Source organism: Felis catus, chromosome B3 (genome assembly GCF_018350175.1).
Source record: "Felis catus isolate Fca126 chromosome B3, F.catus_Fca126_mat1.0, whole genome shotgun sequence".
NCBI classification, from domain to species: Eukaryota; Metazoa; Chordata; class Mammalia; order Carnivora; family Felidae; genus Felis; species Felis catus.
The window spans coordinates 123,279,752-123,305,897 of record NC_058373.1 but is presented as its reverse complement, the minus strand read 5'-3'; the positions used below and the strand labels follow the sequence as shown (position 1 = coordinate 123,305,897).

Here is a 26,146-nt window from a genome sequence, read left to right as displayed (position 1 = left end):
GCCTTGGCAGGGGTGTGGAGTCATAACGAAAATAGGAGGATTACATGTAAACTTGTACACTGACCCCTGAGAACAATCCACCTATCCTAAGCCCCTTTCCTCCTCTGATCTCAAGCACTGCCCACCCACCTATAGAAACAAAATATTCAAACACAGAGAAACCGAGTTATATCTAAGAAACAATTATTGGACAAACCAAATAACTTGAGAGAAAAGATCCACAGGCAATGACATTTTGGAAGGGTAATCCCTTGATAAAGTGGCTAGTTCCCTACCTATTTATGCTCTAGTAAATTTCATTAACTGATTTTAAAAAAAAAAACCCATAATTATACAGCTTCTAACTAATGTGTTAGACTTTTTATCATTGGGTGAAAACAAATGGCCACAATTTGCCAGAAATTGTCAGATAACCTCTAAGAGAACCATGAGAGCCAGGGACTAAGATAAATAGAAAAGAAAAAAAAAAGGAATAATTAAAAAAAGACAGTGCAAGGAACAGAAAAACAATTTAAAAAATCTCATTCTTAAGATGCTAACAGAGATAACTTCTATTAAGAACCACAAACTAAATGCTATTAAAAGGAAAAAATAAAACACAAAGCTCTTAGGAAATAAAAATATACATTTATTTATGTATATTTGTTAGCAGAGATTCATTCAATAGAAGGACTACAAGATAAAATTGAGGATATTTAGAAAATAACAAAATGTCTAAAATGGGCATTAATATATAAAATGTCATGAAACTTATACAAAAAAATTGTACTGTAAGTGCATAATTTAGAAATATGACAGTAAAATGAAAACAATTAAGAGTTGAAGGTGGTATCTCTGGATTGAGGTGGAGAAGGATCAGATCGATATTTCTTCACCTTATTATTTTCATTATAAACTTTGCAGGGATATTTTCATATATTTGTGTGATAACTTGTTAAAAGAAATACAAAAATTTAATTGAAAAAAAGACAGTGGAGATTTAGTGGAACCCTCCCACTACTCTGTACCTTGGGTGAGATAGTCAACAGATTATAAGTAAACAGAAGTAGCTTTTGTAGAGACAGCTTTCAGCTTAACATAGAGAACAGACCTGTGATATTATAATAAAAAGTATGTATTTGATCTTTGAACCAAAGTATATAGATCTTTGAACTATATACCAAAAGTATATATTTGATCTTTGATCTCTTATAATTCCCTGAGGGAAGGGGTGAGAGAACACCTTTTGTTGTTTATAACAAACCCCTTTCAACCTGACTTTATGCTAACAAGTTGACTCCCTAAGGAAGGGGGTTGGTTGCCAGGGGAACCAACCAGGTGATTGTAGGTTGGAACTTTCAGCCCCTCCCCTCCCGACCTCTGAGCCTATCACCAATGGCAAATGATTTAACCAATTGTGCCTAAGTAACAGAACCTCCCTAAAAACTCTAAGCAAGGACTCTGGAGAGCTTCCAGGCTGGTGAACAAACCAGCATGCTGGGATGGTGGTTCATCTGGATAGGGTATGGAATTGCTCTATTGCCTTGCCCCATGTACCTTTCATCTAGCCGTTCATCCGTATCCTTTATTGTATCCTTTATAATAAATCAGTAAATGTGTTTCCCTGAGTTCCATAAGCCATTATAGATGAAGAGAGGGTTGTGGAAACCCCTGATTTATAGTCAGTTGGTCAGAAGTGCAGATGACAAATTTGGACTTGCAACTAGCATCTGAAGAGGGGAGTGATCTTGTGGGACTGAGTCCTTAACCTGTAGGGTCTGCATGAACTCTAGGCAGTTAGTGTCAGAATTGAGTTAAATTATACGACACCCAGTCAGGGCCCATCAAGAATTGGAGAATTTCTTGGTGTGGAAAACCCCACACATCTAGTATCAGAAATAATTGTAGAGAATACAGTTTTTCCTTTTTTAAATTAAAAAAAAAATTAATGTTTATTTATATTCGAGAGAGAGAAAGAGACAGAGGGAAAGTGGGGAGGGACAGAGAGAAAGGGAGACAGAATCCGAAGCAGGCTCCAGTCTCTAGGCTGTCAGCACAAAGCCCAACACGGGGCTTGAACTCAGAAACTATAAGATCATGACCTGAGCCAAAGTTGGATGCTCAACTGACTGAGCCACCCAGGTGCCCCCAGTTTTTCCTTTTAAGACCAAACTTAACAATTTAAAGCCTGATAAGATAAGTAGAGGAACATATCACTGGATTAAATAGAGACTAGATGTCCATAAGTCCACACCAAAATTTCTAATGGAGAGGAAGATTGGATTTTCAATTTCCAAAATTCCTCAATTCCATTTAGGGGAGTCTTGTTGACTGAGACACTTCCGTAACACTAAATATTCAAAGGGCATAAATCAATCCACACGATTCTTATTGAATGAAATAATATCACAAATTTTAAAATGGACAAAGCAAAACATTTTAAAACCTCAGACAAAAATTTTAATCTCTAAACTAAAGGCTTATATTTACCAAAGGAGATTTTCATTAGACATAAGAAAGACAAATATTTTGAAGATAAAACACATGAACAGGAAGACTGTGAATTTTACATCACATGATTATTTAAGAAAAGATGATCATCTCCCCCCCCCCCCATCTAAGGGTAGAAACATAAGGTAAAGGAGACATTAACTTACAGTGGCATTAGTTGATAGATTGCAAAGGATGTCCAGAATTTACTTACAGATGTGGAGAGAAAAACAAAAGATACTTTTGTCTGCCTGTGTTCCAACATTGTGCATTTGTTTCTTTATTTAATTGTGTCTCACACACAAATGGCCTAGATTTAAAACAGCCTGAGCTGGCAGATAATGGATCGAAATCAGAATTCTGAACTGAAAGCTAGATCACGGTCCTTCTCAACTGTTGCCAACCTCGTGGATTCAGATAACTTCAAAAAACATGACTCTGTCTACTTCACCAGCTATTTGAAAATAAAACATTTCTCCCTAAAGGCATTTTGCCAAGTCATTGCAAACTGGTATGTCTACAGCAGTATTCTAATGCTAAGCCAAGATCCTTTCTGGAATAAGGTAAGACAAGTAAGAGAGAAGGCAAGAATGAGAACAGAAGAGATTCACCATCTACATCAAAAGCAGTTACCACTTCAGCGTTACTCAAGAACACTCAAAACCTACTCCATTTTTTGGTTCACTCCAGTGGTCCTAGTTAGAAACTCTGAATACCTCTTTACCCTTGGTGGAATCAATCAGCAATTAAGTCCTGTCAATTCTTAAACCTTCTCCGCGTTTCAGTGCCATCTAAATACTCCTAACTTACTGTCCCTGTTTCCAGCTTCTTCCTCCTCCTATTTTCCAAGTCTTTCTTATTTCCAGTACTGAAAAAGTTATGCTAGAAACTTTAATCTTTCTTAATCCCCGTTATTCCTCCCTACATGACAAGGTATACATTTCTTAGAAAACCACATGAGACACTTCCTCACATCGTCTTTACCCTTCCTTCCAGCCTCATGCTCCTCCACCTACCCATGCAAATCTATTTTTCAATCCGTTCTAAACTGTTTATGCAACAGGCAGAATACTGAGATAGGGCCTCAGATCTTGGCCCTGATATGTATGCCCTGGAGTAATCCCCTCCTACCCCATTGAGTGAACCCAGAACTGCACTTGCTTTTAGGCAGTACCCACTTTGTGGCAAAGTGATAGAATACCATCACCATTATTATGTTATGGTATTTGGTAAAGGCAAAAGGATTTTGCAGATATAATTAAAATCCCTAACTAAAGACTGTGAGCTAATGGAAAGAAAAAATATCCTGCTTGGACCTGACCTAAGCAAGCTAGCCCTTTTAAAGAGGGCTTAAGCCTTCCTTGTAGGCAGAGACTTGAAGCAATAGACACACCCTCTCTTCACTGAAGGCCTTGAAGAAGCAAGCCACCATGAATACTACAGCAACAAGGAATAAATTATGCTAACAGCTTGAGAAAGCTTTAAAGCAGATTAACCTCCAGATGTAAATTACATCATTAACCTCCAGATGTAAATTAAGTCCAATGAAAACCTTGATTTCAGCCTTAAAATGAAGGTGAGACCATGAGCAGAAAACCTAAGCAAGCTTACTTGGACTTGTGACCTATCTCAGAAACCTGAGATAATGAATGAATATTGTTTTAAGCCACTAAATTTGTGACAATTTGTTGCTCAGCAACAGAAAACTAATATACTATGCCATTTGATGTTATACTTCCTTGTCACTTCTACACTCGTTGCCCTAGCAACTATCTACTTATTCATGTTATTCCTGTGATCAGATCAACCAACATTTGTTGAGCAACTATTACATGCCAACCATTGTGCTTAGTGGGAACACAGGATAAATAAGATACAATATGCAATGGTGTTCTAAAATCAGGGAAGTGCACCTGACCCAGTGGAGATCTGAGATGGGAAAATACGTCAACAACACAGGAGACAGGGAAATCAAATGATGTATACAGAATTTACCCTATCAGAGATGGTACAAAAAAGAGGAAAAGGCATGAAGGCACCAAATGGAGAGTAATGTTCTTGAAGTGACAATTCCACAGCATAAACACTAGCAGGAGAGGACACTTAGAGGTGGGGAGAGTCCACACTACAGAGAATCATGGTTTAGATGTTATCCTGTGAACAAAAGAAGACCTCAAAGCTTAGGGGACATGTGCGAAAATGTAAGGTTCTAAATAGTCTGGTCGATGGTTTTGAGGGTGATATGCCTGCAAATGTGAGCACCAACAAGCCAGCCTATTTTAAACAGAGATGATGAGAACTCCATGTAGGTCAGTGATGAGTAAGAAGTACATAGAGCAGGGAAATTATTAGAAGTAAACTGGCAGGGGCGCCTGGGTGGCTCAGTCGGTTAAGCAGCCGACTTCGGCTCAGGTCACGATCTCTCGGTCCGTGAGTTCGAGCCCCGAGTCGGGCTCTGTGCTGACAGCTCAGAGCCTGGAGCCTGTTTCAGATTCTGTATCTCCCTCTCTCTCTGACCCTCCCCCATTCATGCTCTGTCTCTCTCTGTCTCAAAAATAAATAAAAAACGTTTAAAAAAATTAAAAAAAAAAAAAGAAGTAAACTGGCAAATCACCTGGTAACCGACTGGATACCTGAGAGGAAGAGAGAAGTGCCAGGTTTCTGGCTTTATTTAGTTTAGTGTTCAAATGTTTTCACAGTGCTTCCCCTGCCTCCCACCTAGTTCCAGAACCCTAGGCACTACCATTGCCCCCTCCTCCACATTCATTTTACCATTTCAGTGTGTTACAATGATTCCTTTCTCCCTTCATCTTCCCCAAAGAATCTCATCTGTTATGTGCCAAAGCAGGACCTGTGGGACTCCGGTAACTAGATCTTTGGCTCTGATTGCCCTCAATCAAGCTATTCAACAAAATGCCATTGTGATGCTAATGGAGGATGGGGGATGCCCTTCCTTGCAAAGCTGTGTTTCAAGTACAAGTGCTCGTACAAGTGCTAACTCCCTCTAGCCATGCATTTTACAACAGGGCTTGGCTGTACTTTCACTAATTTTTATGTTCTGTTAAGGACTTGCCTGTATACAGAGTTTTAATGATAAAATCATGTAGGCCATCAACATAGTTTTCAGGTCAACTAAGATTCTGAAAACTTCCTTCTTTAGACCACCGGCAGAGGTCTCAGCATTGGGCTGAGAATGAGAAGAAAAGAAAGTACAATTGGTCAAGCTACTACTAAGCCTCAGAAGCTGGGCTGGGATCAGAACTTGTCCTAAATTGCCTGGGGAAATTTAAAAACAGTTTTGCCTAGCACTAAAAATAAAATCAGGACTGTGGCCCTTTGATCAATAAGAATCTTTAACACTGTCTATGAATACAGAATATCTTTTTTTAAAAAAAGAGAGAATTCAAGATAGTGATAACAATTTGTCCAAAATCATAAAATAAGGAAAAAAAATCCATTTTCTACAGAGGCCAAAAATATACTACATTTGGAGCAAAGACATTTGTGTTCCAGGACTTTCTGACAATTTTCGGGACCTTTAGGTATTTACCTAAACCATATTGAGCTTTGGTTTTATTACTTGTAAAACAAGTGGTGAAAAGTCTAAGTCACTCCCACAGTTACTGCGGTCATAATAAAACCTTAGTACATGTGAAAGCACTTGAAAACATAAAGGCCATGTATGCTTGTGAAGTGGTATGACTGTATTATTTGTTTTTATACTCCTGCATCTAGGAATCTGTGATGTCTAGAACATCGCTTAGTATCTTTAATCATATAAGGATAACCAGTCCTGTGGGTTCTAGAAGATATGATAGGTTAATCAATCAGCAAGAACACTATTTCATTAAGCAGCATTCCTTATGAGCTCTGTACTATTTTGCAGTCTAATCAAGAAAATGAATGTAGACTTCTTATGTTCCCCGCCAAGTGCTAAAAATGCTAAACTGTGTTCATTCATCATAAAATTACAATATGGCCCTGTCATTAGCGGGTTAAAGATAGCTTGTGTCACTGCTTCCAGATTTAATCAGACTTACTAATAATCATTTCTAAGCTCAAGGGTAATGATACATATTCTACACAAAATAATGCTGAATTTTCATTAATGCCTCAGGGATCAAATGATTATAGCTATCACGATTCTAATTTAGCATAATCAACACAAAATTATTTAGGGTTTGTTGGCACTTTTTCAGTGCGATGACTTTTTCACTGTTATGATGAAAAATGATTTTTTTCTCCCTTTTCTTTCCCCAGAACACCTTCCCCTTGGAGTTATACTACCCTGGACACACAAGAACAATTGAATCTCAACTTTAAAGCCAGCACAGACTTAGAATTCTTAGGACATCCACAATCTAAACATCTGTATAACCAGAGAGGCTCTGAAATGCCATTACTCATTTTGAAAAACAGACCCGATTAGTTCCAATCTTTGGGTAATTTGACTATAAATCTGGTGATAAATTAGTTGCCATTTGGCTTTTTCGCCTCCCTGATTCTGACATTATGCACTCTCATTAAAGAGCAAGGGTCATTATGGAGGTCACAATGGTAACATATTTGATAATATAATACTATAATGTTCTAGTTTAAGGGCTCTGAAATTTCCCCATTGCCTAAGAAGTACTGTTCTAATTGACATCTCTCACTGAATGAATCAATGTTAGTTCTGTCCATAAAATAAAACCTCTGTGTATTGACTGTCTTACCTGCCTTATTATAAAGTGACATCTATAGCAGTTCCTGGGAAAAACTTAAATCCCTTTTGTTTAATTTCAAAGAACCCAATTTTAGAAGTATCCACTTTAATATACTTTAAACTGAAACTAATTTACTGGAGTTTTTGTTAAGAAAGAATGATTTTGAGAAAATCATAAAGTATAAATCTAGTTTGCTTCCAATAGATACTTTGATAGATATTTAAATTAAAAAGTTACTTTTATGAGCCATATTTACATTTCTAGAGGCTGTATTCTTTAAAAATGACTTACTAAAGTGGTTCATTTCTCTATGCATAGCCTGTGTCAGGCTGTCACCTCTTATTCATCAGTATTCCTTATCTCTCACGCTTTTCAAAGTTCTGTGACTTTCAAACACATTGAACCTTCTTACTTTTACAACTTCACTATCAATCATTATTTTACTCGTTATGTCAATATCACATTATCTGCCTACTGAATTTTAACCGCCATATTAAGAGAAATAGTAGTCTAATATATTCCAAATGTCACAATGATGGCATGGACAACAGATCAATTGTAATCAACTGGCTGATTGAGAGTTAAAAATGGTTTTTCATGAATCAGTAACCACTACCTTCCTGTCTCTCCCCAGAGCTCACAACATTTTAAGTTGCAACATTAAACCGCTGCCCTGTATGGAACTGCTACCAACTTGCTCTCACCAAATGTCAAATACTCATAAGGAACAGAGGACTTTAAATTTTCCATATAGTTTAAGATCAAATAAAGCACAGAAACGGTAAGTTAATGATTGATGATGATGATGATGGTGATAATTCACTTTCATTTAATGCCTTCTAGATGTAAGTTTCTTACTAAACTTAAAGTATATACTACCTCATATAACCCTGATAGCAATCTTCAGTTTGAGTATGTTCTATTAGTTCAAGTTTATAAGTGAAAAAAAAAAAAAAAACATAGATTCATAAACTGAAGATTTACTCAAGGTTTATTTTATTTATTCATCCAAGTCTAAGGGTTGTTAGATCTAAAACAGTAATTAGACTGTTTGATGCAAAAGCTCAGATTCTTAATCACTCTGGTTATGTCATTCTTCTTAAATTACAATGGATGAAATTACAGAATGATGTATAGGTGGTATACCGTGTAAAACCCTGTCCTTATCATTGACTGACAACATCAACCGAACTCTAAATGTATGATGAGTCTTCCTATTAGCAAGGAAGAGAGCTTCCTAAAAGAGGCTAGAGGTATTTAGTAATGGCAGGTGTCCATCTTATTATGATAATAATTAAGTTAATTTACCAAATTCAAGGATACCCACAGGAAACCACTTATGTTTATGTTTTTTTCTATTTTCAACTAAATCTGAACTATCTTAAAATTATTTGACAACCTACACTTTACTAAGATTCACATTTTATATAAATATTCCATCAGTTAAAATATTCTTACACATTGCATTTATGATGATGATGATGATGATGATGATGATGGTGAGAATAAAACAGAAAAAGGAGAAGAAAAAACAAAGGGGAAACAGAGGAGGAGAGGAACAGTAGTGGTACAAGGAGAAGGATATGGGAAAAGAGGAAAAGGAGAAAGACCATGCTTATTTTTTCAATTTTTATAGATGATTAAATGAATTAATGATTTAAAGGTAATTGTTTAAACCTATATTTTTATGGACTTAATTTTTTTAATTACATCATAATTGAAGGTAAAATCAATTATCACGTTGTTTCAGGAGACTTATGAGCCAAGGTACTTTTGCAGGAGGCTCTGGGTATGAAGTTTAATTGATATGTGGCTAAACATGACTTGAATATACTAGTTTAAAAGGTAGGATGAGCAGGAGTCAGGATAATAATCTGCCATATATGGTTGCTGAGATCATTAAATTAATCAGAGCAAATAGTATGGGTAAACAAAGCTAGTAGATAGTAGCAGGTCAAACAAAGAGACTAACGGTGTTGAATCACCAGAAGATGTTCAGCCCCTTGGATAGTTATTTGGGGGCTAAGCTGATAACATTTTAAGTACAGACTTCTAACTTCAAAATCTCAGACTAACCCAGACTTTGTTTTCTTTCTGAAACCTTCTTTGACTATTATGAAGACATAACCTGTTTTAAACCAGAATTAGTTCATATAAATTCAGGTAATCAGTTACTTTCCTTGTCAGACTGGAAGACACTGTCTTCTAGACTGACTTGGAGACCCATGGGGATGCCCATGGTTTTAACAGATCTGATGAGCCAAGTAAAATGCTTCATCATCTTGCATTTTGGTCAGGAGTTCAACTTAGGTTTGGGACCCTTTATACAAATCACAAGTGTATTATTATCCAGAGAGGTGCGTTAACAGTCATGTTCGTGAATTCAAATTTATAAACTTCTCCACCATAACAGAGATCATATACACCTTAATGCAGTTTTATAAGCAGATATCAAAGGTGTTTTAGGCCTGCAAAATTATATTTTAACTACCAACATATCAGCAGGGGCCATCTATACTGACCAATTCCATTATTTTCTCCAGCTGCTTGTCTTATTATTTGTATTTGTTGAAAAAATGTATTTCTCAGTAAATATATGCTCAGAATCCTATGTTACATCCATTTTTGTATAGGCTTTCATAACAGGGAAAGTCTTATTCATCTTTGTATATGCAAAACCTAAGACTCTATTTGGCATATGGTAGGACATTGGTAAGTGGTTGATGAACAGATGAAGTATTAAACAGGTAACCATTCTCTAAAATCAATAAGATTATATAAGTACAGATTAAAGAACAAATCAAGTCAAACATACAAGAGAAGTTAATTGTCATGCTTGATAATCCATCTATCATTTATCCAAGTTCTACAATTCTAAAGAATCCCCTAGGGATGTACTGTTGGTATAGAACATTTTACTGACCTGAAGCTAAATTAACTGGTCCCTTAAAACTATGTGGACATTTACAAAGCTTTTATCACTAATAAATCTTCATCTGCAAATACCCATTCTCTAAACTTCTCTGGCCAATCTATTCTTCACATTTGCCAAACTTGTTCATACCTCACTAAGTGTGCTTTTGGTGTGTATACCCTTAGCTTTAATCAATCCTCTTATATATATTCTCATGTCTGTCTACTTCTCATTCAGATCTAAGTTAAATGTCACCAACTAGAGTGTCTCCTTAAGTAGATAATATAAAATATTATTCCCACCCCATCCCGCTATCACATTGCTCTGCTTTATTTTCCTCATGGTGTTCATCACTAACTTAAACTACCCATTTAATGGCTTTAACTTGTTTATTGTTTCAGCTAGAGTGCAAACTTTAGTTTGCCTGGAAAAAAGGACTTACCTGTTTTCTTCACTTAAGTATCTTCAGTGCCTATAAGAGTGTCTCTCGAAAAATATTTGTTAAATAAACCTACCCTATATTGGCTTTACAGATTGAAAACCAAGTCTAGCACCTAGAAGAAATGAGGAGATGGAAAGCTGGTTGAATTAAGAGGAAGTCTGAGTGAGACACTTGTTATTCATGGGAAAAACATAATACTAGGTTTTACGGATGACAGGCTGTAAGTACGTGTTTGAAAGTACACGTCTGAAATAGAACTATCCTACAACCCAGCAACTGCACTATGAGGTATTTATCCAAGGGATATAGGTATGCTGTTTTGAGGGGACACATTCACCCCGATGTTTATAGCAGCACTATTAACAATAGCCAAAGTATGGAAAGAGCCCAAATGTCCATCGATGGATGAATGGATAAAGAAGATGTGGGGCGCCTGGGTGGCTCAGTCGGTTAAGCATCCGACTTCAGCTCAGGTCATGATCTCACAGTCTGTGAGTTCAAGCCCCGCGTCAGGCTCTGTGCTGACAGCTCAGAGCCTGGAGCTTGCTTCAGATTCTGTGTCTCCCTCTCTCTCTGCCTCTCCCCTGCTCATGCTCTGTCTCTCTCTGTTTCAAAAATAAATAAAAACTTAAAAAAAAAAAAGAAGAAGAAGATGTGGTATATACATACAATGGAGTATTACTCGGTAATCAAAAAGGATGAAATCTTGCCATTTGCAACTACATGGATGGAACTAGAGGGCATTATGCTAAGCGAAATTAGTCAGAGAAAGATAAATGTCATATGATTTCACTCATATGAGGACCTTAAGATACAAAACAGATGGACATAAAGGAAGGGAAGCAAAAATATTATAAAAACAGCGAGGGGGACAAAACATTAGAAACTCTTAAATATGGAGAACAAACAGAGGGTTGATGGAGGGTTTGTGGGGAGAGGGGATGGGCTAAATGGGTAAGGGGCATTAAGGAATCTACTCCTGAAATCATTGTTGCACTATATGCTAACTTGGATGTAAATTTAAAAAATAAATTTTTTTAAAAAGTGCATGTTTGAAACAGAATTAAATTCAAAGACTGCTTCCTTAAGGCTAGACACACACATGCACACACACAAAGAACACTCAGATTGTTTCTTTATGACAACACAAGATCATACTCTTCTACTTACAACATAAGCATGACATAAGAAAGGCTTCTGAGAAATGATAAGTCACTGCATCTGTTTTCTAAGTTTGTGTTATTTTGATGCTTATGTTAATGTTATCAAAACAACTCACAGCAAACTTTAAGAAGGCATGAAATCTGTTTGTTCTTCAAGAAGATTCAGCATGATTCCAAGAAAGAAAAAACAAAATCTTTGAAAGCTTCATTCAGTTAAGACCAAAAATTCTAATGCTTAAATATTCATCAGTATTTAGTGATACATAAGGCAACAAATATAAAGAGTATAAGGTTTCAGAATTCCTGGCATAAATCTGTTTGGTTTATAAAAATCAAGTCACAATAATGAAGCCTGTGCTTCTGTGATTCCATATAACCTATAAAGTAACTGGTGAAAGTTATATTCCATACAATATAACTCACATTTTCTATCTGAGTTATAATTCCCATTTATAATTACAGTTAATACAACTCTCAATTCTGCATTAGCTTTGTAGGAACTTATGCAAATGAGTAGGAACAAGTGACAAGATAATACCTGAAAATATACACAACACACATACATCATGATCACCTAGAACAAAGTCATCCACATAACAATTCAGAAAATGCTAACAGTGATGGTGTTATGACCCAATTCTACTTCTCTCATGAAAAGACAGGTGTCATAATTGTCATAACCCAAAGTGACAATTCTAAGAGATTAGTGTGTAGGTGGTGGACAGAAGCTCCAAACTCTAAAATTTATCCCAACAAAATACTAGAAGAATGTGGTTAGGAAAAATATCTACTTGCCTCAACTACCAAATATATGGCAGTTAGTACATGGGAGATTAGTTTTTCCTCAAGTTAAGGGTTATGGAAGGTAGCAGATGTATAGAGTAGAAGTTAAGCGTGAATTTGAATCTTGACTCCACCATTTAACAGCTGGGGGCACTGGCAAGTTACCTGATCTCTTTCATTCCTCATGTGTATAATGGGGATAATAGCAATACCCACAAAATAGCTAATGAATAGTTTTAATGAGAATTAAATGTGACAATGCATGTAAAACAGTGCAGTATTTTGCACATAAAACATTTACACATAAAATATACATAAAACAGTTAATAAATGTTAAATGCTTTACTAATCATATCGCTTGGCCCTGAGATTTTAATCTCAGAACTAGGAAGAGCATATTACTCCTGAGCATCCAACTGGATCGTACTTTCAAAGAGAAAGATATTAAGTACACACATTCTTTCCTATCAGAAAGTCTGAATTTTAAGATATTTTCCCCCCTGAATTTTAGGATCTTAATATTTGTGTATGATTTTCAATGGCACCTGCTTCTCAGAGAATCTTTCCTGTCTCTTTCAGGACAAAGGGATTACTTAACTGATGATGGTAGGGGGCCAGAGCGAGAAAAGGAAACATGTCCGAAGTGACCCTGTATCTTCTTCACTCTGTCCACAGTTTACCGACCAAAGTATGTGGAAAAGGAAAGCAGTGGTAAAAAGGTATTTACTGAATAATGATTGGGTGCTGAAGCTATATCCATATACTTTGGGAGATAACATAGATAAGACAAGACCACAGTCCCCAAATAAGCTTATGATTTTGTTTTGGGGTAAGTACTAATATCAACAAATAAAGTGGTAGGCAGAGAAGTGCTATAAAGTGTGTGTGGGGAGATCAAGTGAGAAGTATTCCATTGTCTTCTGTCAACAACCTCAACCTAGCTAGAGGAGCTCAACCACACAGGGCTTCTATCAGGTAGATGTAGGTAAACTGTGGGCTCCCTATGCTTCATCAAAATGGAAAGTCTACCGAGCCACATTATGAATGGAAGAGATGGCAGCACATTATTATCAGCTTTTGGGTTTCCTTTACACGTTACAGACTTATATAAGCCAGATTTGATCTTCTGGATCATTCATGCTTTTGAAAAATGTAGAAAAATATACACATTTCTAAAAGAGCACCAAAGACATGAAACACTGAATACTTGGAACTACAAACTTTGAAGACCTTACTTAATAGGGAGAAAATAAGCTCACATACTTGACTTTAACTTTCCCCTCAGAACAAACATTTCAAATGCACTGGCTAAGGAGTCATGTGGAGGAGAATAAAGGCTCAATCAGAAGCTAACAACAACAAAAGAAGTCCTCCAGAGACCTGAGTCAATCAAGAATTTAAATGTATGCAAAACCAGATATGAAATTCAAAGATCAAATGTCATTATGATAGAGGGTAGAATTCTCAAGGAATGGAAGCATTTATACACCCCAGATGAAGATGACCATGTACTCTATTAGTTTCACTGAAGTCCTACTGGTCTCAAGATTGTAAATGACCTAATAAAGGGAAACTTCGAGATTCCCACCCCCCAGACAACTTCTATCTCTGCCTTTCTCTTCAGAAGGGCCTCAGTTGCTCTGGTGAAGGTAGAATGTGATTCCAACATCTAGCCAACCAGGCTGAAACACCACCCCCACACATATTCCTTACCACCTACTGCCCCTGCCCCCTTACTCACTATCTGTATTCCCAACCCAGGGAAATACCTCATTGTCAGAGCTCCAGGTACACATGGAATGTTGAAAAAGGTCACTAAAGTTTTAATCCCCTAGACAGGCGTTAGGGCCATGGTCAAAGGCTGCCCTGGCATTGACATCTGCTCTCCCACTTCCTCAGCTCAGACTTTATCAGCACCACTGGCCTGTCACAAGCCTTCTGTAGACGGATGTCCCATCCACTTCAAGGAGAAGGAAATGGATCCAGGGTATATACTCTTTACCACCAAGGGAGTCTATCTGCAAGCTAGTTTTCTGGTGTACTTACAGAAACCTTTCTTCACAAGTTTACGTTCTTTTCATAGCATTCTACCTCCTATCCACAAAATCCCAAGCCATCCAAAATCAAAAGTCTGAGTAGGAGAAACTAACTCAGAATCTTCGGAAAGCGTACTGCCTACAAGTTTGATTCTGTTTGTCCAGCCTCAAGAACCTCCACTATACTTTCCCCCTTGCATCGCTCCATCTACTCTTCTTGAGGGACTTCCGAGCCAGGGAGCTTTTAGTTTAATTCTTAGCTCTACCACTTACTAGTTGTAAGTGCTGAACAGAATATCTAACCTGTGAGTCTCAATGACTTCATCTGAAAAGAACAAGAGGAGGACTGCATATCTCACAGTGTTGTTGAGAGGATTAAATGAGCTAATGTATATAATCAAATAAGCAAGCAAAGGACTCTAACACTGTAGGTGCTCAAAAAAGGTTAATTTAATTTATTCATTGTTGGCATTCCAAACATAACTGTTAGATTGAATTGGACTAAATCCACCTCCCATTGAAATGCAGCCCATCCTGGGGAAGAAGCTAGCAGATGTTTTTGTTGATTAATTGACATGTTGCAGAGAGTTTCGTGAAATGATGAAAAGTAAAGCTAGGAAAGAGAGCTAAAATCACTGCAGAAACTACCTACAGTAGAATAAAGTCCAAGAAATGATGACTAACCCAGTGGAAGCGAAGCATGTTCGACAAGGCTAAAGCATGTGTTATGGAAACTCAGGACAGGATGAGTGCCACTAAAAATTAGAAAGGCCAAATTTGGCTGATGACAGCTGCCAAGGATATATGACAACTAGGAAATAACAACAGAACATGTAATCAGAGGATGTTTGACCTTGGCTAAGTGGATTATTGCAACAGGTATAATTAAAGGCCGCCATATGGACTGTAGACTGTAGACAGCTACAAATCGGACTATGATTTCAGAAGCATCAAAAGGAATCTTCTGCCAAACAAATACCTTTCTCACCTGCAGCCTAAATGCTGAAATTATACTCCTAGACTGTATCACTGCTGCAATGCCTTAAGAATACTAATAATGAGCCTGTTTCTGATTCTGTGTCTCTCTCTCTCTCTGCCCTTCCCCCGTTCATGCTCTGTCTCTCTCTGTCCCAAAAAGAAATAAACGTTAAAAAAAAAAAAAAAAGGGGGCACCTGGGTGGCGCAGTCGGTTAAGCGTCCGACTTCAGCCAGGTCACGATCTCGCAGTCTGAGTTCGAGCCCCGCGTCGGGCTCTGGGCTGATGGCTCAGAGCCTGGAGCCTGTTTCTGATTCTGTGTCTCCCTCTCTCTCTGCCCTTCCCCCGTTCATGTTCTGTCTCTCTCTGTCCCAAAAAGAAATAAACGTTAAAAAAAAAATTTAAAAAAAAAGAATACTAATAATGAATTGCTTATTATGAAACAGCTTATTATACTATTTTCCTACATCAGACTTTTATATGGGGAACAACAGGTAATAAATGAGGACCTTGGGTTCTAGGGAGACAAGAGGGAAGGGTAGAAGTCAGGGTAGCGACAAAGCAAAGAAACAGATGTGAACCTGAGAAGCTGTAGGCTGGAAAGACAAACTGCCTGTCTCATTAGTAGGAGTTACTCTGGGAAATACATATTGCCAAAATTCCAGAGAATGAGTCAGTCCTCAGACATGGACTCATAGAAGGTGTGTGTTAAAGTTACACGTGTTTTATAACATAACACTTTAAAAAATGACGACTGTTATAATTGCCAACAAATGTTGATCAGTCACCATACACTTGGCCCTTTACAAACTGCATTATATACACTATACCATTTATTCTTCACTAGTGCCCTATGAAATAGATGTGTTTTCATTTCCATTTTATTTTACTTTTATTTTAGAGAGGGAGGTGGCAGAGGGAGAGACAAAATCTTAAGCAGGCTCCATGATCAGTGCAGGGCCTGACATTGGGTTCAATCCCATGACCCTGGGATCATGACCTGACTTGAAATCAAGAGCCAGATGCTCAACCAACTGAGCCACCCAGACACCCCTTCATGCCCATTTAAATCTGAAAAACGCTCAGGTCTGAACGGATTAGGTCACTTCTCTGTAAAATGGCAGAGCCAGAACTATAAACTTCACCTCCATTTGACTTCAGAATCTCAGATTTTAATCACCACAACAGGCCAGATGTTATAACAAAGGAAAGCAGACACATATGAACCCAAGAATCCGGTCTCTACAATGTCACAGGCAACAGAATGAGAAGGTGGGTTCTTATGGAACCAAAGATTTCTCTTCCAGTATGATGATAACAACAAAAGTGCTTTCAGACACTTGACTTATAATCAGAGTTTCTGCACTCAAAGATAAACTATCAGTACGGGCATTTAGGCCCACACTGTTAGAAGAGCAAGCTAATTTATAACCATTGTTAATTATAGAAACGTCACATGTTAAATAATGATACAACAGCAACAAGGATAATAAACTCTCCTCCACTAGGAAGAAACGGACTCATGCATTCAATTCCAGGCTTACTTTCTCAGAGTATTGGCATATTAACAATGATGAATGTGTAAGCAAAGAGGTATAAATCTGAGCGCAGAGACTTTGAACATCAACTACAAAGAGGTAAGATGATCAAATACTCTGCTTTTGCCAGATACCATTTCATATCTTCACTATAATAGTCCATCATCTTCTCTGAGGCAATGAAGTTGTTCGAGTTCCTGTGCCTGCCCTGTTTCTTTCAGTTGCACCCAGCTGGAAAATAATTTACTTTCAACATATTAAACAGGAATCTGCCCTTCAGTATCTTCCTACAAAATAAGAAATTGGGGCTTATTACTCTACCCATGTTTAAATACCACCCAAAAACTTCTATTTTTTTCCTGATAACCAAATTTCTGGCCACTTCCCAGCCTCAAAGATGATTTTACAATTGATATCTGTACACCAAAATGGTAAGAGATTTAAAGTAAAATCTGCCTCCAATCTTCTTGTTGATACTAATCCTGTACAGTTTTCGAAGGAACGTTCTGAGTTGCGATTTTGCTAAGGGCTAACATTTGTTCCCCATTTCCCTGTTTCCTTCCATTTAGAGAGACCTCCCATCCGAGTAACACTCTGGCCTCTCTCCCCAACTTGATTCAGATTGTTGACTGAGATGACTGGTAGAATCTGGGAGACAAACTCTCAGTGACGCCAACACACCTACAGAAAGCACACTCTCTGCTTTGATCCTTCTTGGAAGTTTTGTAAGGGCAGGTCCCCAAAGAAGGAACTGTGTTTTAACTTTGTCTAATTCTAAAGTGTACCATTAACAAGAATGCTTGGGTCTAAGGCTGCTTAGGCTCTACAACACAGCCTTTTATAAGTGATGGACTCAAGCACTGGTGTCTGAAGACTGTACTGCCTTACAAGAGGCAAATGCGTGGATCTCTGCCTAGCTCCAAATTCAATGGCATCACATTGGCAGCGAGAATTTGACCAAGGTGGGAGTATTTACCTCACAGAAATCCATAAACACTAAAAATCATCTTCCTTCTTCCCAAAAAATGTTAAACAATTTACCAGTTCATCACCAAATGGAAGACAAATCCTGATCGCCATCCATTTAACTCATGTGTTTTTCTCAACTGATAATGAACTGAGTAGGGAACACCATTTATTACACTGCCCCAGTCCCCAATAATTTCTAAAAGATTTTCTACTTCCTATTTCTCCCACTCATCAGGTTAACAAAAGGTTTTTTTTAAAGGGTCTCTGTCTAGCTTTTTATGTCTCAGCTCAAAAAGAGATTAAATACAAAACCTTGAAGAATGGTCAACTTGTAAAGCAAAATCTACTGTTCCTTAATAACTCTTCTGGAAATTGTTCACAAAACTCGTTTCCTTGAATAAGTAAAATAGGAGAAGAATTTTAGTTTTCTTCACTTCCTCTCATTCTCTCCTGAAATATTTTATGTGATTTTTTTAACTTTAATGTGTAGCTGCCTTTTTATAAAAGGTTTGTTCACCCCTGAAACATCAGAAGCTGCAATTGTAGCACATTCTACATGGCAGTGATAGCATTGGTCACATGATCTAAATGTGACCTCCTCCACCTGCAATTCTGATGGCTTCCCTGCTCAGTCTCCCACAGGGCTATAATCAGAAATTTTCATCACTTTATTTATAAAAGAACATATAACACTTTAATTAAAACAGCTATATGGAAACAGCCACTGGTATTAATAACATCCTGAAGCAACCTTAATTTTTTAAATTTTTTTCTAATGTTTATTTCTGAGAGAGAGAGAGAGAGAGGGAAGGAGGGAGAGGGAAAGAGAGAGAGACAGACAGTGAGCAGGGGAGAGGCAGAGAGAGGGAGACAAAGAATCTGAATCAGGCTCCAGGCTCTGAGCTGCCAGCACAGAGCCCAACACAGGGCTCAAACCCACAAACCATGAGATCGTAACCTGAGCCAAAGTGGGACTCCCAACTGACTGAGCCACCCAGGCGTCCCAATTCTGAAGCAACTTTAAAAGAAAAGCTTGACTGAAATGGATACAGGTAGATACCTAATGTTTACCTTTCTTTTTTAACTTTTGTTAAGAGAATACACCAAATCTTAATCTATATGCAAATGTACTATGGTTAGTTTGACCCTCTGGGGTAACTTGAAATCACTAGAGACTTCATCATACACAGTGTCTTGGAGAGAATACTAAACGGGTAAACACCCGAGGTATTAGCCTAGCTTTGTCACTGAGAGACTACATAGCCTTGGCTGGGTTTTATAACTGTAGTAGGCTTGTCCTCTCACCTTTAAAATTAGTCTACAAGGTTTCTAGGCCCTTTCTGTTCTGGAAAAACAGGAGTCGCTCTCTCTCTAAGGTCTCAGCGGTGGCCTACCACCTCTGTCTTAGCTACAGGCACGTTAATGTAACCTGCCACACGTTGTTTGAGTTAATTAAAGGGAAGTCATTACATTTTGCCTTTTAAACCTTTCTGAGCTCCAAGTTCTTACCTCCCTTCTCCACATGTGGCACATAAAAAATACAGTGCTATGCTACAGGGCATCATTGTGCCTGTTCTCCCCTAAACCTCTGCTGTCAACATTTCTTCCCCACCCTTTGCTTCTCAAATAATTAGAATAGGGCGAATTGCACTTAAAGTCTGTGTTCCCTGAAGCCTTCGCCCCCTTTCACACTCAGGATGAGATTTTTGTTCAGTTTTCTCAGAGCAACTTCGAAGAGCTGACATATTGGCTGAAGACCCTCTGCCTCTCTCCACCCCCTATCCCCCAATTCCACTCTTTCCCTTGACGCACTGGAGAGGAACAGCTTGAGATAGTTGTTTCAATTATAGGCTGCATTAATTAAAGTGACGGTGTTTTTTTTTACATAGAACAGAACATTTTGAACCAAATTTAAGCATGGTTTTTTAACATAAAATGTAAACTTGTGTCATTACTATCCGCACATCTCAGTTAGGTTTCTGAGGGTCATCATGGATTTTTTTTTTCTTTTTAATGACAAAATCTCTAGGTTGGAGGGCCTCTGGGTACTACCTCATCTAATCACCCATCTGATTTATAAATCTCTATAATTTCTCTGCCAACAGGTCCTTCAGCTTTTGATTATGCACGACAAGCAGCTGGAAACTCACCATCAGCATGAGAGGCAGCTTCAGGACAACTGAGACTTTCCCTGTACTCAACTTCTACATGTTGGATCTAGACAATGTTTGCATATCTCTCAGTCTAAAGATACATTCTATTCTTATCCGAGTTTAACAGATGGGGGAAAATGGGCACAGAGAGACTATATAATTTGCCTAAGGACTCACACAAGTGTCAGACCTGAATTTGAACCTAGACTCACCCCTAAAGTCCAGAGGCTACACTTTCTAGCTTCATGATGAATACTGAAAATGTCCCACTGATTCAATTTATATTAAACCACTTATTTATGTAATTCATTTCTTCTTCATTTTCCAAGTTTTCCCTGCATGTTATTATTTATCACTCTCTACTCTGTCTTGCTACTGACTTCAAGAACAAAGCCATTCCTACTCCCTTGGCCTGTAAAATAAGAACATTCGTCTCCACTTCCCTCACTTATCCTAATCCTACCCACCCTTCAAGCGCTGGCTTAATGTCACCACCTGCAGGGATTCCTCCCAGCTACTTGTCAGCAAAGAAGTCTCTCTTCTCCAACTTCCTTTTGGCAATGGAAACAAATACCTTACTCACTCTTGCCAAATAATTACCTTTAATATCTGGATTCTCAGTTTGACTGCAATCTCACCTACAAAGTAACTGATAGTGCCCCTGTAGGCCTATAGCAAGAGTTCAACAGCTGAACAGCTTCAAAAGATGACTCTAATACCTTAAAGACTCTTCCATTTATTTTTAAAATGTTTTATGGTGAAAGATGCGCCCATAACCTACTTGTAATCTGGAATACACAAATTATTGTGAAACCCACCCAACTAATGTTGACATTTCCTTCTCTACTTATTGGATGTGCTTCTGACTTAGTGGGTGCGCTTCTGCAAGGCGACCACCAGAGGGCAGGCTTTCCTTTCTTTCCAAGGCTATCTAGCACCTGAACAAGAAGCCCTCAGAAACCTGGAAAATCTACTTTGCCCAAAAGCTTCTTTGTGACATTCCTTCATCCATCCATCCATCCAACTATGCCACAATATGAAGCACCCAACATCTAGTCTCCAGAAAGGAGAAAATACCTGAACACGCTCCATCTTATACCTATTCGCCAAATCAGCAAGAATCCAGGAGCAAGAAGGAAGGGTGTGTGTGGGGACAGTAAACCAGTAATTCAAACCAAAACCCACATTTCCCCCTCCACATTCAGCATGGTAACTTCATATTTCAGTAGGGCTAAGCAGTGGGTAATGTCTCAAATTCTTTTAGCCAGAGAGGCTGGGGATATTAATATCTCTTATTCACTGCAATGCCCCAAATATCTTGAGAACCAGATTTCCTTTCCCATGTAAAAAGACAGCTGACCATAGTTCTTTCCTAAATCCTCTGACAGCTTTACAAGTAGGGTGGTGACTGACCTTTCTTTCTTTGAAAAAGTGTATATAAATGTGCCTATTCATAGAAATCTGACAGAGCTGACACCTGGTTCTCCAAAAATGTAGCTTCACTCTAAGCATATTCCACTGACATTTATAGAATATGATTATTTTTGATAGTGGGGAACAAAGGGGAAAGAGTAATCAGAATTGTAAAGCACACTTTATATCCAAAATTTCCTGCACTATGAAGTCAATCACTATTTTCAGGATGAACTTTCTACTCAAATGCACAGCTTCGTTCCTTTCTCTTCCTGGGAAGAAATAATTTTGCCTTTCCCTAGTGAACCTCATTTCTATTCCTCCACACTAGTTCACCAGACTTTCCTCCTCCCCCCCCCACCAGACCTTCTGATGCTCATGTCCAGACAGCCACACAAAGCTAATGGTTCTCTGAGAAAAGACAAAGTGCTTTTTGAACAGCACACAGGCCTTCTCTCTTAAGTGCTGGGGAAAGGCTATCAAATTCTAGGCAAGATGCAATTCAAGTAAAATTTGACATGTTGAAAGTTAATGACCTTATTATGCTTCATGGTTTATAATTCAGTCATAAGCCATGGCAGGTTGGGCACATTTTTTTTCAGACAGTTAAGAATTAGGAGGACTAAACGCTGTCAGCTTTACCAGATGGTCATTAACTGGAAATGTGTTGTTTAAACAAGATACACTCAAGGGGAAAAGGCTCTCATACAGTTTCATTTGCCATGAACCTCTCCATACCTACCTTTAAAGCAGAGGTGAGAGATGCAGAGAAGGAAAGGTGTGCTGAAAGAAACTGATTACCTTACCTATTTTTCAGCTGCCCTCAACAACGATGAGGTGGCCACCTGTGCACTGGGTGGATTCAATTACATCAGACATGAAATAACTGTGTATCAACAGCACATAAACTCATTTCCACATGCAGTAGGCTTCACAACATGCCATAAACTTGAGACCAAAAAGGGGAGAAGTAACCAGGCACAGTAGTTCAGGGAGGCAAACCTGGAAAAGTAGGGATTAAGCAAGGACAGAAAACAGTACAGGGAACGTGAAGGAGAGAGTGGGGAGGCTGGTGACAAAAGTCTGAGAGTAGCAAGGGACCCTTTGAGAATCAACTAAATTCATGGTATCTACTTCCACTGACCATACGAGGTTTCATCTTCACTGTAACATGCTCAGAGGATGCCAACCAGGGCCTGAGATCCCCTCAGAGTCATTGGGAATCTCAACACTTGGGTTTAATGACACATCAGAGAACCCAGATTAGGAGATAGGTAAGATAAATGAATTCATGGAAGGATTGCAGCTTATAACCACCTGTTTATGAGCAAAACCCAGTCATAAAAGCAGCTGTAAGCAGAAAACACAGCAACATTATTTTGTCCTTTTGACATACATTATGGTATTTAAATCCCGTAACAGCAGCAGAGATTGTAAAGAACTGATTGTAATTGTCATAATTAACCGTATGCACTTCTCCACTACATTGTACAGCTTCGCTACTGGCAGACCTGATCAGGTATAAAAGAAAACAGAGCTTGTGAAATCCCAGGAGATGGAGGAAACGACCCTTATCTGATTCTTCTCATTCTAAATTACTGTGGGTAGAGGCAAGATAATTCCCCAGCCATTTAAAATATGGAAAACATTCATAGAGAGGACACAACTGGCATCTAAAATCATACTAGCTTTGTTTTTTGTGTGTATGTGTTTTGTTTTTGTTTTTGTTTTTCACCATTTTGGATGTGATTTGGAAGAGGGGTTATAAAAGAATGGAAACGACAAGCAGATAAGATGTTGATGAGTACTAAAGCAGATGTTCTTGTAGTCATTTCTTGGTAGATGTAAAATGACTGTATGAAAGAAAGCAGTCATGTTGTAAAGAAATAAACTTACCTGGAAACTCTGAAGGCCTCTGAAGGGTTGGTTGAGTGAAAACAAAAATCTCAGTTACTTATGTGTGTGTGTGCGCACACAAGCACACACGCACACACTCGTGTGCACACACACACACACACCCAACATGCTCACACTCTCCTGGAAAATCTAGCTTTAATATCTTTATTATTTTCCTTTTAACAACCTGAAGTAAGCCAGAAAAGGAAGACATAAAATAATAATGGTTTTTAGATGGAAGAAAGGAGACAGGAGAGTGATAGAAGTAAGGTATAGAGTGTGAGTTTTTAAATTTAGGAGTTAACATTTGGAAGTGTGTAAGTTCATGGAATGTTAGAGCTGGGAGACACCTAGACAGCAACACATCCCATTACTCTGCCTCCTGCCTATTCTAATTGTCACATACACATCAACTTTATAGTTCACTGAATGAAATCTACTACACATTCACGGTCAACAGTCTTCCCATAAGCAAGAAGAAGGAGCAAAAGACGGGGGTGGGGGGGAAAGTATATGAGTTGGAAAAAGAGAAAATGAAACAAGAAGATACAGAAAAAGTGTGACTCTACAAAAGTTAAAATTATCAACTATATTAATTTACAGGGGAAAACATTAAAATGTTAATTTTAAAAAATCCTAGAAGAGAACACAGGCAGTAATTTCTCTGACATTGGCTACAGCAACATTTTTCTAGATATGCCTCCTGAGGCAAGTGAAACAAAAGCAAAAATGAACTATTGGGACTGCATCAAATACAAAGCTTCTTCATAGCAAAGGAAGCAACCAGCAAACCAAAAGACAACCTACTAAATGGGAGAAGATATTTGCAAACAACATATCTGATAACAGGTTAGTATCCAAAATATATAAAGAAGTGATAAAACTCAACACCACAAAAAAAAACCCTAAATAATCCAATTTGAAAATGGACAAAAGACATGAACAGACATTTCTCCAAAGAAAACATTCTGATGGCCAACAGACACATGAAACACTGCACATCACTCAACATCAGAGAAATGCAAATCAAAACCACAAAAGGTATCACCTCACACCTATCAGAATGGCTAAAATCAACACCTCAAAAAACAATAAATGTTGGTGAGGACGTAGTGAAAATGGATGTGGAACCCTCTTGCACTGTTGGTTGGAATGCAAACTGGTACAGCCACTCTGGAAAACAGTATGGAGATTCCACAAAAAAATTACAAACAAAATTACCATATGACCCAGTCATTCCACTACTGGATATTCACCCAAAGAAGGTAAAAACACTAATTCAAAAAGGTAAATGCATCCTTATGTTTATTGCAACATTATTTACAATAGCCAAATTTTGGAAACAAAGTGTCCATCGATAGATGAATGGATAGAGAAGATCTCATATATAATATCAACATATATGTATACATATCAACATACATACACACACATATATACACACACAACATGGATGGGTCTAGAGAGTATAATAAGAGAAACAGTCAGAGAAAGACAAATACCATATGATTTCATTCATAGGTGGAATTTAAGAAACAAAATGAATGAATTTAGAAAAAAAAGAGAGAGACAAACCAATGAAACAGACTCTTTACTATAAAGGACAAGTTGATAGTTACCAAAGGGGAGTGTATGGGAAGGACAGGTGACATAATTGAAGGGGATTAAGAGTACACTTATCATGATGAGCACTGAGTAATGTACAGAACTGCTGAATCACTATATTGTACACCTGAAACTAATATAATACTGTTACATTAACTATCCTGGAATTAAAATTTAAAAATTAAAAAAGTAATGCCAATAAGAAAAAGGTTAAATTTTTAAAAGCACCTTGACTTTAATTATGCTATTCATATCTGTGAATGTTGGCAACACTTCTTGAGTTACTCCTAATTCAGAGAGACAGAGCTATTCCAAATCACAAACAACTCAAATCTATACCACGTATTAGGACAAAACTTGGATATTACATTTGTAGTAATATTTTTTGATGAGTGTTTTTACTTCCAGAGATAAAAATTATAGTTTAGTTAAGAAAGAATCTGGAATATGAATCTTGAAGTACATAACTCAAAGAAGAATTCTATGAAACGTAGGTGATAAATTCTATACTACCTTTACTTTCACTCAGCAAAGATAGTTGCAACTGATTTTTTTGCAGCCTTGTGGCAACAAGACATCAATGGTTCATTACTCCAACTATCACTCATTATTATTTAAAGAATCTGGCATTACATAGTAATATGTTAACAAAAGATGCTAGCAGGTAGGAAGCAGCAGAAAGCAGAGAGAAAGAAATTATTATTAAATGAGGCATGGCCAACATATAATGGTTATCTGAATATAAAACCATCTTGTGGTTGCTCAATAATATTTCTTCAACCAAATCATAAATCTTTAACAAATTCTTGACCAAATATAGGCAGGCTTACCCTTTTCTTTTAAGTTAAGTAGTTTAAAATCTACTCTAGCCTCTGAGTGCCTGGAACCATGGCAACTACTTCTGATAAGAAATGAGTTGGGTAACATCATATATATTTTACGTCTTTTATTTCTCATTATAACAATGTAAATTGGGCATTGTTATTCTCATTTTACAGATGAAAAGCCTGAATTTTAGATAGGATAACTTGCCCAACAGTGAGTCAAAAATCAAGGACTGGGGCTCTTGGGTGACTCCATCAG

The 26,146-nt window shown here is 37.7% G+C and overlaps 1 protein-coding gene and 1 long non-coding RNA gene across 13 annotated transcripts in view; one reads left to right on the top strand and one right to left on the bottom strand.

Annotated features, from left to right (window-relative positions):
• Positions 1–26,146, bottom strand: part of NRXN3 (neurexin 3) — a 1,671,444-nt gene that overhangs the window by 903,219 nt on the left and 742,079 nt on the right. The gene's annotated exons all lie outside the window — the stretch shown is intronic.
• Positions 1,393–20,966, top strand: LOC109500944. Of its 6 annotated transcripts, XR_006600084.1 has the most exons (7): positions 1,393–1,502; positions 7,810–7,956; positions 10,623–10,819; positions 13,057–13,196; positions 13,763–13,880; positions 14,377–14,464; positions 20,102–20,966. It is a non-coding gene; the product is annotated as an uncharacterized LOC109500944 (long non-coding RNA). The 6 variants fall into 6 exon arrangements; XR_002158839.3 differs by lacking the exons at positions 13,763–13,880; positions 14,377–14,464 and adding an exon at positions 16,998–17,126; XR_006600082.1 differs by lacking the exons at positions 13,763–13,880; positions 14,377–14,464 and adding an exon at positions 16,937–17,126.